Below are 12652 nucleotides of genomic sequence, written 5' to 3' on the forward strand. Positions count from 1 at the left end.
TGTGGTGGTGTGAGCGGGGCGTTGCGCGCTCGGGCTGGCTTTGTAGCTGGGAAGCGGGAAGAGCCCGGTGGTGGTGTAAGTGTGACCCGAGCAAAGTGTCAGAGGCGAGAAAAATCGGGGCTGCAGTGTGACCGCTAAGAAAGGAAATAAGCGAAGATGCACCCCCCAATTCGGCCGCCCTAGGAGGTTAAATTCCTCGTCGGAGAATATCCCAGTAAGTGGGTATTTGAGGATGTGGCCTCTGGCTTGGGGTGTTTTTTTTTTTAATACCCACCGGGAACTTGCGTGTTAATCATTATGTAGACGCCAGATATTTAGGCATAGAACGTGTGTACGTGTGTGTGTGTGTGTGTTCTCGTGTGCGCGCGCTCTAAAACCTAGAACTTTAATTGCATTCTAGAATTTAAGGTGTTTTCCAGCACTCCTTGTTGCCACATAGATTATGAGCTCTTTATCCACAAACTTTTCTTCCACTAGAGGTTAGTGTAACTATTGTGAGGTTTTTGTGATGGTAATGAATGTTTGATCTTGCAAATGATTTCTTTTTCTACATTGTTAAATAGATGGTCGAAGTTGTTACCCAAGAGCTTCCAGTTTGGGGGTTTTTGTTTTGTTTTGTTTCGTTTTTTACTCGATAGAATTTTCATCGAGGGTTGTTGTGTCTTGAATTCTCTTTTTACTTGAACTAGTTAAAAATGGGAACAGCAGATAAATTACCTTGGGTTGGAGATAGCCGAGACGGACCTCCTTTGCATGTGATCAGCATAATAAGGTTAGCTTTACACAAAACATCCTCAGGGTTTTTTTTTAATGGAAATGATTTAATGGGTCGTTTCTGTTCTGCCACTCTCCAAAGCCTAAAACCATCACTCCAAAGCAAGCAGCCTCTCCTCCCACCCCCAATATTTTAGTTGAAAATATCTTTCCCTTTCTTGGGTCTAGAATTACGAGCCCTTTTATAGGAAGTGGGGGTGGGTGGAAATCGTGCTTCATTCAGGGTTTCTGACAATGAATGAAGTCTCTGAGTTGAGGGTGAGGAATGGATACATAGTGAGAGCAGCTGTGTTCTCTAAATTACCTCAGATCACTGAAGGGTTATCACAACTACCTTGGAGAGCTACCAAGTAAAGCTTGAGTTTACTGATTTTGTTTGGTAACCCCAGTTTGCTCCAATCTTCACACGTTTTTCAGTGAATCTGAAACCCAGAATGATGAAAATTTCACAAAGTCATGTAGCAAGGTGGCCTAGCAAAGCCTAGGGCAGAGGGCGACATTCGTTCCTCTCTAGTGCTTACCATAACACTAGCGTAAAACCAAGTTTATCTCAGAATTCTAAACATCAGTTCGTGTTAACATTTTATATATAGTATGGTAGCAGACTGCATATAAAAATTTGAGGATGAAATCTGCAGCACAGTTACTGGCATTTGTAAGTTTGATTATGAGTGTGTCTAATTGTTTTCAAGCTTGGTTAACTCTTGGCATTAAAAACAATACAAGAAATGAATATTACAAAAGTTGATATATTCCTTTATTTTATTATGACTCTTGGGTTTATTCACCTTATAAAAATACATTGCAGCATGGACAAAGTAATAAATGGAGTTAAAATTTCATGCAGCATTGCAAAGTGGGAAGAGTAGGACATATGTGTGAATATGTAACTATATTTCAATTAGATCTCAGTTCTTATGTAACTAAGAGAAAGGGGAAAAGTTACTTTTTAGCAAAGCGGTTATTTTAAAATATATTTAAGATATATTTCTCACAAAAAGTATGTCCTAGAGATTTACATTTTATTAAAATAGCAGTTCTATGTAGAATATAATGGAAAAGTCAAAAATATTATTTCTTTTGACCTTTGCATCTACATGTAATCTTAAGAAAGCTTACAGACATGAAACATTTTGTTCAGGCGGCTCAGTAGAAACGAATCGACATCAGTTAAACAGAGTAGGATAGAAACCCGTGAGAAAACCCAAGATTAATTTACCGAAATAGTTCCTTAACAATTAACTTTTTTTAAAGACGCAGAAATGGTTTCTTGTCATATGAATTTTCAGTCCTGTACAATTGCCAGTAGAAGGGTGGGGATATAGAGGTCTTAAGTTTTTCCTTTTCCTTTTTTGTTTTAATTGAGTAGCTATTTCATTAGTAAAGAATTCTATTTTCTTATTGTAGCTTGGTGTGTGCCTTGCCTAGTTTCACTTGATACTCTTCAGGAATTATGTAGAAAAGAAAAACTCACATGTAAATCGATTGGAATCACCAAAAGGAATCTAAACAATTATGAGGTGGAATACTTGTGTGACTACAAGGTAGTAAAGGTAAGGCAAAAAATCTAGCCCCTTAAAAGAGACCTAATCAGACTTCAGTGTTTCATATTTCTGTAAGATAAAAAGAACCTTAAAAGTAAGCAAAGCTCTTCTTAATGTTTAAAATTCTAAGCCAAATAATTTATGTCCTGTCATCTATATTGCCAAGTAACACAGAGAATTTTGAAGCATAAAATGTTCTTACATTAGAATATTTTAAGGTGCTTATGCCATTCTACATCCAACTCTTGATTATCTCCATGTGATTTACCAGAGCAAATGTTTTATCTCAGATTGGCTTCTCCTGTCATTCATTTTGTTCCTGAATCATATTTCCCCACTATCACCTGAAATGAACCTAGCAATTCAAACCAATTTAGTGTTACTGAGTCCCCTCATGCAGCATCACCATTTTATTTCCTGCCATCATGTCCAGCTCCAGATATCGGTGAGGGTCTGTGGTATTGTAATAGAATGGCCTGGAGTTTGAAATCCTTTCTAGCCAATGTTTAGTGTCTTCTGACTTCAACAAAGTCACTTCACTTCTCTGGGCCTTTATTCCTATTCCTTTTCAAAATAACAGGGTTCTTCTAAGAAGTTCTTTCAATCTAAACTTTACAGTATATTTTTGAGTCATCATTTCTCTATAGCTGTTTTGGTCATTAGTCTGTCAGTTCTACCAGGTAATCAGCAGTCTTGTTTAATTCTTTGTTTTCCATCTTCAGCTTCCATATCAATTCAGTCATTAAATCCAGTTCTTCCTTTGAAACATCCATCTTCTTCTGGTATCACTGTGTTCATCACTCAGTGGGATTTTGTGATCAAGCATTTTACCAACACTTTGCAACCTTCAATCCCAAAAGAGCGCAGTCATCTGCCGTCTGAGTTCATAAACTCTGGTTTGACCAATCTAGCTGAGAATATCATATAATCACACATACTGGCTCCACGAAGGCTTATTTCTATTTTCACACTGCTCAGTTCTACTTGACAAGCTTTTTATCCTTTGTTTTCTTTTCCCATTCTTGCCAGCAGTTTTCCCAACTTTTACTACTTTTCTGGACTTTCTACTCATATCTCACCCTCTTCTATCAGCTGCAGACCTCCTTTATCTCAGTAAACAATAGGATCCTTCAAGTATGAACTCTGAACTTACCTTCACACTAGTTATCTATATCTTTGCTCATTTTTACTTTCAGAGGTGTCACATTTTTCTTTTTTTGTTCCTATCGATCCCTGTAGGACTTTGCTTAATCTGTGATGTGTTTTTTTGTATCAGGCTCCCTTTTTCCACTAATTTATCTCAACCGTTAAACTGTTAAATTCAAATCTTCCCTAACCTTGAAAAATCTTCCTTTGACCTTGCCTCCCCACTCAAGCATTTCCTATTAACTTTTTAAAAATAGCTTTATTGAAATAAAATTCAAATTCCATGCAATTCACCAATTTAAAGTGTACAATTCAAAGCTTTTAGTAGACTCTCAGAGTTATTCTAAATTTGATTGTGGCAATGGGTACGCATTTTTATTACCCCAGATAGAAACCCCACACTGCTTAGCCATCACTCCCCAAATCTCTGCATTCTTTTCCCCTTACCTACCCCTCCCCCCGCCCCAACCACCAATCTGCTTTCCGTCTCTGTAGGTTTGCTTATTTGGACATTTCATAAAAACAGAATCATACAGTAGGATGTGGTCTTTTGTGATTGGCTTCTTTCACTTACCATAATGTTTTTGAGGTTGTAGCATATATCAATACTTCATACCTTTTTATTGCCAATTATTCCATTGTATGGTTATATCACGTTTACTTTATCCACTCATCACTTCTTGGACAGTTGGATTATGTTTGGGGGCTATTATAAATAATGCTGTTATGAATATTCATAGACACGTTTTTGTGTGGACATGTTTTCATTTCTCTGGGATATAAACCTAGAAGTTGAATTGCTGGGTCATATGATATCTCTGTTTAACCATTTGAGGAACTGCCACACTTTTTCAGAACGACAGCACTATTTCACATTCCCACTAGCAGTGTTTGAGGGTTTCATCTTCTCTACATCAGTGTCAGCACTTGTCATTATCTGACTTTTTGATTGTAGCTGACCTAGCATGTGTTTAGTGGTATCTCATTGTAATTTGTACATCTTGATGGCTATTTCTCATATGGCTAATGTGCTAAGTGTCTTTTCATGTGCTTCTTAGCCATTTGTATATTTTGGAGGACTTTCTATTCAGACCCTTTTCCCATTTTTGAAAATTGGGTTGTCTTTTTATTATCAAATTATAATAGTTCTTTATATATTTTAGATAGCCCCTTATCAGCTATCTAATTTGCAAAACTTTTGTAGGTCGACTTTTCACTTCTCATTAACTTTTTAACCCACTTTATTCTGGTTTATGTTCCCGTCAGTGACCTCCTAATTGCCAACTTTGAGGACTTCAGATTCAACTCTACTTCTTTGCAACATTTAACATTGTCGGCTGCCCTTCTTTGAAACTCTTGTCTATGGAGAGACTTTCTAGGTTCAGATTCTGGCTCTGCCATTTTAGTTGTGTCCATCAATAAATTACTTCACCTCTCTCTTCTTCAGTTTACACCTATGAAGTGAGAGTAATTATAATAGCCGTCTTATAGGGTTATTACTAGTGTTAAACAACAGGTTGATACAGATAAAATGCTTACAACAAAGTCTGATCTGTGGTGTTCATTCTGTGGAAGTGGTGCTGTCGTTATGGTTACGCATCTCCATCTCCACGCCGTTTTTCCACCTGTTTTTCTTGCTATCCCCAGTCTCCTTTACCTTCTCCTATCTGTCCTTTCTCCAAAATGCAGATAATCTCCAAAGCTTTGTCCCTGGCCGTCTTCTCGCCTTGAAGTTGCTCTGTAGATGATCTCTTTCCCAATGGTTTCTAATTACATCTATTTGGCTCAGGACGCCCAAATCTTTGTGAGGTATCAACCTCTTCCTGGGCTTCATTTTAAACTAGACATCCTACAGGTATACCCAAATTCGTTATACTCAAAACTGCACCTGTTTTCCTCCCTCAACTCTGAATCCTGATCTATTGTTCCCTTTTTAGGTTAACAAAATCATAATAACTCCCAGTAACCTCGCTTTGTAATTTCATACATTTTAATTCTCCCTTCCTTCCTACTCTCGAAATCTAATCGATCATCAGATTATATTATCTCTCTCTCTGTATTTGTCTTTGTCTGTTCATTCCTGTTATGCTTTCTCAGAGAGAGTTACCTACAAGTCTGTGCTTAATTTAAAGAGCTACCAGTATTCTTACAAAGAATTCTGAGTGTTGTTTGGTTTTGGATAGCTTTTACTGCTTAGGTCCTCCTCAATCCTTCTGGTTTCTTTTTTGGAATAAGGAGCCTTACATTGCACACTTAAATCTCAACATCCCACTTATCTCTCTCATTTCTTCTCCTGCCTAGTACAAATTATTTGTTAAATTTTTAAAAAATTTTCTATTGCAATTCACATACAATACTATATTAGTTTCAGTTGTATGACATAGGATTTAGACATATAGCTTATGAAGTGATAACCCTGATAAGTCTAGTACCCATCTGACCCCATACATAGTTATTGCAGTGTTATCGATTGTATTCCCCATGCTGTACTTTATATCCCTAACTGGTAATTCGTACCTCTTAATCCCTTCACCTTTTCAAACCCATCCCTCTCCTATCTGGCAACCATCAATTTGTTCTCTGTATCTATGAGTTTTTCTGTTTTGTTTGTTCGTTTATTTTTTATGTTTTTCATTTCCACATATAAAGGAAATCATGTGGTATTTGTCTTTCTCTGTCTGGCTTATCTCACTTAGCACAATACCCTCTAGGTCTATCTATGTTGTCGCAAATGGCAAGATTTCCTTCTTCATTATGGCTGAGTAATATTCCATTGGATTGGATATAGGTACCACATTTTTATTCACCTATTGATGGGCACTTAGGTTGCTTCCATATTTTGGCTATTGTAAATAATGCTTCAGTGAACATAGGGATGCATATATCTCTTGAATTAGTATTTTGGATTTCTTCAGATAAATGCTCAGAAGTGAAATTGCTGGTCATATGGTTCTATTTTTAAGTTTTTGAGAAACTCCATACTGTTTTCCATAGTGGCTGCACCAATTTACAATCCCATTAGCAGTGCATGAGGGGTCCATTTTCCCCACGTCTTTGGCAACACTTGTTTGTTGATTTATTGATGATGGACATTCTGAAGGTGTGAGGTGATAAATTTGTGGTTTTAATTTGCATTTCCGTGATGATTAGTGATGTTGAACATCTTTTCATATGTCTTTTGGCCCTCTGTATATCCTCTTTGGAGAAATGCCTATTCAGCTCCTCTCCCATTTTATAATTGGATTGTTTTTCGATAAGTTGTATGATCCCTTATATATTTTAGATATTAATCCCTTATTGGATGTGTCATCAGCAAATATCTTCTCCCATTCAGTAGGTTGTCTTTTCATTTTGTTGATGGTTTCCTTTGCTGTGCAGAAACTAGTTTGATGTTCCATTTGTTTATTTTTTCTTTTGGTTCCCTTGAGGAGACATAGCCAAAAAAATATTATTAAGAGCAATGTCAAAGAGTTTATTGCTAATGTTTTCCTAGGAGTTTTATGGTTTCAGGTCTTACATTTAAATTTTTAATCCATTTTGAGTTTATTCTTGTATATGGTATAAGTGATCCAGTTTTATTCTTTTGCATGTATCTGTCCAGTTTTTCCAGCATAATTTATTGAAGAGATTGTCTTTACCCCATTGTATATTCTTGCCTCCTTTGTCATAGATTAATTGACCCTATAGGCATTGCTTGTTTTATGGGTTCTCTAATTCTGTTCCGTTGATATGTGTCTATTTTTATGACAGTACCATGCTGTTTTGACTACTATAGCCTTGTAGTTATAGTGTGACATCAGGTCTTGTGATACTTCCAACTTTGTTCTTCTAAAGATCACCTTAGCTGTTTGGGATCTCCTGTGCTTCCATATAAATTTTAGGATTATTTGTTTTAGTCCTGTGAAAAATGTCATTGGTTTTTTGATAGGGATTTGTATTGAATCTCTAAATTGCTTTGGGTAGTTTCTGTTTCTAGTCTGATTGCTGTGGCTAGGACTTCTCTAATACCATGTTGAATAAAAGTGGTGAAAGTGGACATTCTTGATTTGTTCCTGATCTTAGAAAAAGCTTTCCGCCTTTCACTATTGAGTATGATGTTAGTTGTGGGTTTGTCATAAATGGCCTTTATTATGTTGAGGTATGTTTCTTCTAGCCTTATTTTGCTGACAGTATTTTTTTAAATCATAAATTGATGTTGGATTTTGTCAAATGATTTTTCTGTATCTATCGATATGATCATATGATTTTTATCCTTTATTTTGTTTATGTCATGTATCATGTGAATTAATTTGCAGATATTGAACCCACCTTGCATCCCAGGAATAAATCTCACTTGTTCATGGTGTATGATCTTTTTAATGTATTGCTGAATTCAGTTTCTTAATATATGTTGAGGATTTTTGCATGTGTGTTCATCAGGGATGTTGGCCTATAATTTTCTTTTCTTTTCTTTTTTTGTTGTGTCTTTATTTGCATTTGATTATTAGGGTAATCCTAGCCTCATAAAATGAGTTTGGGAGCCTTCTCTCCTGTTCAGTTATGGAACAGTTTGAGAAGGGTATGTATTGATTCTTCTTTGAGTGTTTGGTAAAATCACCTGTGAAACCAGCTGGTCTGGGGCTTTTGTTTGTTGAGAGTTGATTAGTGATTCGGTTTAATTAGTTTTCATTGGTCTTTTCATATCTTCTGTTTCATCCTGATTCAGCCTTGGAAGATTGTCTAAGGAATTTATCCATTTCTTCTAGGTTGTCCAATTTGTTGGCATATAATTATTCATAGCATTTCCTGGTAATCTTTTGTATTTCTGTGGTGTTTATCGCTTCTCTTTCATTTCTGATTTTATTTATTTGGGTCCTCTTTTTTTCTTGATGAGTCTGACTTTATCAGTTTTATTTATCTTTTCAAAGAACCAGCTCTTGGTTTCATTGATCGTTTTTATTGGGGTTTTTTTTTTTTTTAGACTATTTTGCTTATTTCCACTCTGATCTTTATTATTTCTTTTCTAATGCTTACTTTGGGCATTGTTCTTTTTCTAGTTCCTTTAGGTGTAAGGTTAGATTATTTATTTGAGATATTCTTATTTCTTAACGTAGACACCCACATTGCTATAAATTTTTCTTTCTTTCTTTTTTTAAAAATTTTTATTATGGTGATATTGGTTAATGAAATCCAGTATGTTTCAGGTGTACAATTCAACAGTAAGGCATATATATACATTGCATTATGTGCTCGCCATCCATAGTTAAATTTCTTTCTGTCACCACACATTCGACCCCTTTTACCCCGTCTGTTTTAGAACTGGTTTGGCTGTGTCCCATAGATTTTAAGTTGTTGTGTTTTCATTTTCATTTGTCTCCAGGTATCTTTTGATTTCTTCCTGGATCTTGTTCTTAACCCATTCATGTTTAGTAGCATGTTGTTTAGCCTCCATGTGTTTAGTGTTTTTAGTGTTCATCTTGCAGTTGATTGCTAGTTTCCTACTGTTGTGATCGGAGAAGACTCTTCATATGATTTCAAGCTACTCAAATTTATTGAAACTTTTGTGGCTTAATATGTCTCTATTGGAAAATGTTCCCACGTGCACTTGAAAAAGAACGTATTTTCTGCTGCTTTGGGGTGAATTGTCCTAAAAATATCAATTAAGGCCATCTGACCTAATGTGTCATGTAAGGCCGCAGTTACCCTGGTGATTTTCTGTCTGGATTACCTCTTCATTGATGTCGATGGGGTGTTAAAGTCCCCTGCTGTGGTCTTATTACTGTCGGTCTCTCCTTTTATGTCCATCAGTATTCGCTTTATATATTTAGATGCTCCTACGCTGGGTGTATAGATGTTTATGAGTTTCTTGTTGGATTGATTCCTTTGTCATTATGAAAACCCCTTCTTTGTCTCTTGGCGCAGCCTTTGTTTGAAAGTCTATTTTGTCTGATATAAGTGTTGCTACCCCAGTTTTTTTTTTTTCATTTCCATTTGCATGAAACGTGTTTTTCCATCCCTTACTTTCAGCCTGTGTGTCTTTCCATCTGAAGCGGGTCTCTTGTACGGATCTTGTTTTCCTTATTCATTCAGCCACCCACTGTCTTTTCATTGGAGCATTTAGTCCATTTACATTTAAAGTTATTACCGATAAGTGTGTAGTTACTGCCATTTTATGAACTTTTTTCTGATTTTTTTGTTCTTCTCTGTTCCTTTCTTATTCTCTTGCTCTTGTCTTATATGTCGATGGCTTTCTGTAGTGTCGTGTTTGGATTCTTTTCTCGTTCTTTCTTGTATACCTCTTGTAGATGTTTTCGTTTATGGTTACCATGTACTTCATATATACCAAGCTCTGTTTATTGCAATCCGTTTTAAATTGATGGTCACTTAAGTTGGAACACATTCTAAAACCACTACAGTTTTTACTCTCTTCCTCCATGGTTATGTTCTGGTCATTGTTTTTCTTTTGTGTGCATGTATTTGTGTGTATCCCTTAATTTGTTTTTGTAGTTACAGATGATCTCCCTAGTTTTACCTTTTAACCTTTTGAACTGGCTTTGGAATTAGTTGATCTGCTGCTTTTACTAAGTGTTTGCCTTTGTCAGTGAGCATTTTTTTCTTTCCTCTATTCTCTATCTTCTCAACGTAAAGAAGTCCCTTCAGCATTTCTTGTAATACTGTGTCAGTGGTGGCGAACCCCTTTACCTTTTTCTTGTCTGGGAAGCTCTTTTCTGTCCTTTGCTTCTAAACGACAGCCTTGATGGGTAGGGTGATCTAAGTGTTAGGTCTTTGTTTTTCATCACTTTAAATATTTCATGCCAATCCCTTTTGGCCTGCAAAGTTTCTGTTGAAAAATCAGGTAGATGGTCTTATGGGAGCTCCCTGCACATAACTAACTGCTTTTCTCTTGCTACTTTTAAGATTCTCTCTTTGACATTTACATCTCTTTGGTGTGGGTCTCTTTGGGTTCATCTCGTCTGGTACTCTCTGTGCTTCCTTGACTTGTATGTTTGCTTCCTTCAGCAGGTTAGGGAAGTTTTCAGTCATTATTTCTTCAAACAGGTTTTCAGTCTCTTGTTTGCTCTCTCTCCTTCTGGTTACCCCTATGATGTGAATATTGTTATGCTTGATGTTGTCCCAGAGGTCTCTTAAACTGCCTTCATTTAAAAAAATTTTTTTTTTCATTTTGCTGTTCTGTTTGGGTGTTTACTGCTATCTTGTCTTCCAGATCGCTGATTGGATCCTCTGCTTCATCTAATCTGCTTTTGATTCCCTTTATTTTATTCTTCATTTTGGTTATTGTATTCTTCATTTCCGACTGGTTCTTTTTTATGGTTTCTGTCTCTTTGTTGAGGTTCTCATTGAGTTCATCTATTCTTCCTCTGAGTTCATTGAGCATTCTTATAACCAATGTTTTGAACTCTCTCTTTGGTAGATTGCTTGTCTTCATTTTGTTTAGTTCTTTTTCTGGAGTTTTGTCCTTTTCATTTGGGACATGTTTCTTTGTCTCCTCATTTTAGCTGACTCTCTGTTTTTTTTCAATGAATTAGGTAGATCTACTATGTCTCCCAGTCTTGACAAAATGGCCTCATGTAGTAGATTTCCTGTAAGGTCCTGTGTTGTAGTCCCCCTGTTCACCTGAGCCACGTGCTCCAGGAATGTCCCTCGTGTGAGCTGTGTGTGTCTCCTCGTTATAGTTGAGCCTTGATTGCTATTGGCACTTCAGTGGGTGGGATTGACCCTCAGGCTGGCTGACTGTGAGGGCTAGTGGTGACTACAATGGACAAGCCGTCATACGGGGGCTGACCCCATGGAGCAGGAGTTGCTTTAGCGGGCACTGGAGCCAGCCAGTTCCGCTCTTTTGGTGTGTTGTTTGTGGAACTGGTTGGGTGGTGCTCTAGTGTGGTCTGAAGCTGGCTACCGGGTACATTGGTTTTAGAGCCTCTTGAAGGGCTCTGGTGCAGGCCAAAGTCGGCTGCCATTTCCGCCAGTTTTGAGGCCACCCAGAGGGAACTGCAAAGTGATCTGTGCTTGACTGCCGCTTGCGCTGGGCTTGGAGGCGCTTGGTATAGACTGTGCTGCGAACTGAGGCCATGTTGGGACCCTCGTGTGGCACCATGATGTGACCTGAGGCCAGCCACCTCTTATGCTGGGTTTGGGTCGCTTAGTTGTAGCTGTATTCCAAAGCAAACACTGACTATAGCTTATGCCAGTCTTGGGGGGCTACCTGATGGTAGTTACAATGCAAGTAAAGACTGGTGGCCACTTGTGCCAGGCTTGGGGCCACTTCGCAAGAGGTACAGGGCATGCATGCCGAGGCTGGCTGCTCCTTCTTGGAACTTTGAGAGATTTTCAGAAAGTTTGCAGTGTGAGCCAAGTCAGTCCACTTGTGTGGAAAAGCCTCCGCAAGTGCTCAGGCTCAGCGTGTGAGTTGGGTGAAGTGGGGCCTTAGAAGCACCAGGGCAGGGTGAGCAGTGTTAGCCAGGTGAATGGAGAGCTCACATCTGGTGCCCACCTGCTTCTGCCACCTGGGTGTGGGGCGGACCCGACAGGAAGCAATGGTGCCTACCAGCCCTTTTGTTCCCGCAGAGAGCCACCCCGACTCCTGCGCCTCCAGCCCTCACCCCGAAGCCAGTCCATTCAGTTTCTCCCTATATGTCCCTGGCACTCATTGAGCTGCTGACCCTATGCTGGAGCCCAGAGTGTCTGTACACAGTGTCAGGATGACATGTTGGTCTCCAGCAGCCCTCCGTCTTCCTTGTGTGCAGTCCCCGCTGGTTTTCACAGCCAGATGTTGTAGGGACTCCTCTTCCCAGAACTGGTACCTTGGGCTGGGAGCCAGGTGTGTTGCCGTGACCCCTCACTCCTCAGTGGGAACCTCCTCAGCTGAGATATCCCTCCCGATTCTTAATTGCCACAGCATGGGTGTGGGACCAGCCCGTTGAGCATCTCTGCACCTCCTACCAGTCTCATCATGGCTGTATATCTCAAGGTATAGGACTTAATGTTCAGCTGGTCTGAGGTGGTTCTTACTGATGATTGTTCTTTAATTTAGTTGTAATTTTGATGTCATGGGAGGAGGTGAGCATAACATTTTCCTACTCCACCGCCTTGACTGGAAATCCATATTATTTAATCTATAACTCAGTATAACTTTAACATACCTCTACCTTCTCTCTCTCTCTCCCTCTTCCCCCCTCCCTCCCCTCTTC

At 38.5% G+C, this 12652-nt stretch overlaps 1 protein-coding gene across 3 annotated transcripts in view; it reads left to right on the forward strand.

Annotated features, from left to right (window-relative positions):
* Positions 1-24: 24 nt before the first annotated feature.
* Positions 25-12652, forward strand: part of SUV39H2 (suppressor of variegation 3-9 homolog 2) — a 27401-nt gene continuing 14773 nt past the window's right edge. The window contains exons 1-2 of one of the 3 annotated variants that reach the window (XM_015585661.2): positions 25-214; positions 2182-2327. The gene's annotated coding sequence lies outside the window, so the exon portion shown is untranslated. The remainder of the gene's footprint in view (positions 215-2181; positions 2328-12652) is intronic. The other 2 variants (XM_025043431.1, XM_015585660.2) reach the window with 2 other exon arrangements.

This window comes from Pteropus alecto, unplaced genomic scaffold (assembly GCF_000325575.1).
Source record: "Pteropus alecto unplaced genomic scaffold, ASM32557v1 scaffold11, whole genome shotgun sequence".
NCBI lineage: Eukaryota > Metazoa > Chordata > Mammalia > Chiroptera > Pteropodidae > Pteropus > Pteropus alecto.